This window comes from Aptenodytes forsteri, unplaced genomic scaffold (assembly GCF_000699145.1).
Source record: "Aptenodytes forsteri isolate BGI_AS27 unplaced genomic scaffold, ASM69914v1 Scaffold103, whole genome shotgun sequence".
Classification (NCBI taxonomy): domain Eukaryota; kingdom Metazoa; phylum Chordata; class Aves; order Sphenisciformes; family Spheniscidae; genus Aptenodytes; species Aptenodytes forsteri.
The window spans coordinates 5810538-5814738 of record NW_008796051.1 but is presented as its reverse complement, the minus strand read 5'-3'; positions in this window follow the sequence as shown (position 1 = coordinate 5814738).

The window sequence follows — 4201 nt, the reverse complement described above, 5'->3', positions numbered from 1 at the left end:
ATGCTAAACTTTGAAATCTTAGCTGAGTGATATAAAGGATTGATTGCGCATATATAATCCTTTAGACATAAACCGTTGACCAAGACTGGGACTAGGATTGGATCCAGCCGCACCTAAACTCCTCTCTGAGAAGTTTAGAAAGCAAGGGGGTCCTTTCTGAGCCTCATGACTCAACGGGAGGGTCTTCCTGACAGTTTTGTCTGACCCTGTCCTCTATGCAGTAAATAATCAAGTGTACCTTGCCATCGAATCTTGTTCACTGTCGCATTTTCCATTGAACTTTGTTAATTCATGCTTTAACTCACTGTTTTCTATCAAGAAAGTATTGTTGCTTCGCTCTTACGAGTGAAGTGCAGTCTCACTCCATCCGTGACAGCTAGAGACCCCTTCCCATCTGAATTATCCTATGAACCTATGAAAGTGAAGGGGAGGTTGAGAATCAAAGAGATTTAAATAGTGAGAAATGGTGGGAAAGAAACATGGGAAAAAGAAACAATGAAAAAAATTGAGCCATCTCAAACTGCCTCTCTGAAAAATGGCAAAAAGGAGGGAGCAACATGCTGACAAATATTGCACTTCAATTTTGACTATTATGAAGCCTTTCTGCTTGTCTTTCTCATTTCCCTGACAATAGTTAGGAATTACACCATGGCCGGCCACACCAACGGTACTTGTCTGTCTGAAGAGAAGAAAGGAGCCTGCTCTTTCTTAAAATCCCCAGCCTTGAAGCTATGCCAGGCAGGACACACTGGGGGTCTATGCATGAGCAGGCTGAAAGCCCCTTTTCCCCAGGAACTGAAGAGCTAGAATGAAGGCAGACTTGAGGAAAACATCTATTATGTTCACGTGGCTCATGTCTCCTTTGAACGTAGCTGAGAGCAAAGCAGGTTACTTGCAAGGAGAGACAGGGCTCTGGTTGTTTTAAAGAAGTTACACAGTTATGCGTCTTCTTTAATAAATACAGAGTCATAAAATAACTCTGTAAACATTCCGTTGTAATGCTCCATGGAGGGACCTGGTTGGAAGGACCCAAAACCTTTCTGGATGTACCATACAGTATTGCAATGAACCATGTTTGCACTAGATCTGCCCCTAGACTGTGACAAGCCCTTAGGAAAGGTACCTGTTGCTGCTTTGGCAGAATCTCCTTGGCTGGGCAGAGCCTGTGTACAGATGGTACCGCATCAATAACAGCAATTATGGGCCTCTGGTGGGTGATTTGCGGCTTAGGTCACTAGCAATAAAAATTTACTGGAAATAAAAACAGAAGAATGAAACAGACTTTAGGCGGGGGAAAAAAAAAAAAGAAAAAAAGAAAAGAAGAAGGAATTCAATATGCAGAGAAGTGCTCCAGATGTCACAAAGCAGCATGAGACCCAGGTCTATAACCTGCCTGCAGGAATCAGATAAGCTGCTCTTCTGCAGGCTCCAGTTGCTACACATCAAAAGAGAAGCATGAGATTAGAAGTATCTCTGCGACTGTGCTGCTGCTGTAACATATATTTGCTACTTCACTCCTCTTTGCAAAGCAGCTGGATTCATGCTTTTCCTCTCTCCAATAAGGAGTTTGCTGTGGAGAGTACCAGCCTTATGGGGTTTCTCCTTCATAAGTTTCTTCCCTACTTCCCATTCAGAAAACTACCCCTTTCCCCCAAACAGTGAAAAGCCGCTGACATCCCCCATGCAGAGGAAGTGTTAGGAGGGAAATAAGACAGTGTTAAAACCTAGTCACCCAGAAGAGCTACTCACCCAGAAGTCATCTGGAAGCTGAGAATTGTTTGTGAGCATTTGGGAACAGGGACTTGCTGCTTCTGTTTGAATATGTGAAGGGGATGGAAAGGATATCTAGTGATTTGCTGTCTCTCCATTTGTCCCCTCATGTTCCTATGAAACAGGACTTCCATTTATATTGATTTGCCTCTGAAATGGCCACAAGCCATTCTTCTTCACCTCAAGGCTGTGCAACTCACAGACCAGACTTCCTCCTTTTGCCTGTCCTTGGTTGTCCTACTTGGAGTTTGTGTATTAGGCATAGCAATGACATGCCACATCACATTCAGGGAGCCCAGGCTCCCCACAGGACAGTTTTGAGTCCACAGGGAAATGAACAACCCCTTTGTCATTTGTGACTTGGAATAGATGGACAGGAGAGAGACCATATGGTAGAAGAGCTGGTCTGTCTGGTGTTTGCAGTGGCATCTCTGTTGATAAAGGGACTGCAACTGTTTGTTAATAAATACAGTTTGAATGGCATGGCATTGTCCATAATCCCAAGCACAGGGTCACTCTAACACCTGATAAATGTGTGTTTTGTCTATGTCCTGCACCAGGCAGCTACAAGTGAATCAACTTTATGTTCTTTTTCACAGTTTGGTCTGTCTAATTTTTATGGTTCTTGCAATCTGCTCAAAGTTTAAGCTGGTTACTTTTTTAAGTGCAACCTAAAAAGCTGAAACACTCTGCTTGCAGAACCGTAACTACTTCAACTTTATGGCCTGAGATAAAAAGTCCTCTCCCACTGACCCCCTCCTAGAAGGTTGTTAAAATTAAGGGCAGTGTATTAAAAATCTGTTGCATCTTTTACTAGTGAGTCATAACCTGTTCACTTGTGGGAAAATGAGCTTGCCAGTCTAGTAAGTATCTGAATTGCTGCCTTTCCAGTCTTCGAGAGGTGTCTGTTCTTTGTTTCCAGGTGGTTGTCATGATGGAAGCTATTCACCGCAGGGAAAGCAATAATTTAACACATACTGTAATACAGTGCAGTAGCCCAGAGTCTGATGATACTAGCTGGAAAGGACAGAAATCTTTTAAAACAGAACAAATTTACTTTCTGCATAAATTAGACAAAAACATAATTTGGGGAAGCAGATAGTGCAATTAAATGTTCTTTTTTGGTTTTGTACTTTCTAGGCAATAGAAGTGGAGGCAGAGGAGATGAAGCAACCTGGAGTAACTAACTCGTGGAGCAATGTAGAATAAAGAGGGCAGTAGTGAAGCATCTGCTTGACTCAGCAGTTTCCTCCAACAGAATCAACTAATCCCTAGGCTCCTAACATGCATACACACACACACCTTATACAATTGGATTTTAGACATACATATACACTTTCATAAGCATGAATATTATATTTAAGGTACTTTCTACAAACATTCTTACCTTCTATTTGCTCCATTTCATTTCCATCTCAGCAAAGGTAATTGTTGAGGATGCTAAGGCAATTTATAGACACCTGTGGGCTCATAAATCTTATGTGCTTATCCTAGAGATGTTTTACATGGTAAAAAAAGAACTATTGTACCAAATCTGATCTCTGACAAAGCAGACACAGGCCAGCCCTGTAGTGATGGCAGCTGCTAGATGGTTTATTATAGAGGGTAGAATGGAGACTTGTGCAGTGTGTGAAAAAATTGACCCTTCCTTAAGTTCCTTCCCTTCTATGGATTCTTCAACTTCTTCAGGAAAAGAAAAAAAGACTAAAAAATTTGTGTAACTGTTAGGCTTTCAAGAAAAGGTCAACCATCCATATCAAGGTCCCAGTGATGGGTACTAGACTAGAAAGCATTTCAGAGTGTTTTGAGTTAGCAAAGCATTTCAGAATATTAATAATGAACAACATCTGAAAACAATGAATGTGCTTGGAGGAGGAATATTTCCATTTCGGGTAACCAATTTTAGGCCTCCTACTTAGCCACCCAGTCTCCCATGGACCCTTCTACAGTCCATGGAGGAAGACAAGTTGCTTCAGGAGAAGACTGAGGATGACTCTGCATTAGTAACTCAGCTCAGGAATGCAGTTTAGATTGTGCCCACTTACTCTCCCCTAATTCAAATGGCATGGTCTCTGCACATGAACGAGATTAGTCCGAAATGTACTCCAGCCACTATTGTGCATTCAATTTATAAGGACCGGACAAGAGCTAAACTGAAGTAAAACCCTGAAATGCACAAACTGTGGGCGCTGGGTCCTCGGCATGAGCTGTTTCACTCCATAAACCCATTCCTGCTGAGTTGCGCTACTTACTAATGCAGAGATAAATGACTAAGTTTGGTACTGGATCACCTTTAGGGTGTTCAGCTCGCAACTCTCTGCCTGCTTCAGAAGGAGCTTAGGGTATGCCTAGCCACCTAACTCAGGCTTCTTAAACTAGACACTGGAAGAGGAGAATGGAAATACTCCTCTCTTCTCCCATCTGTGTCTGT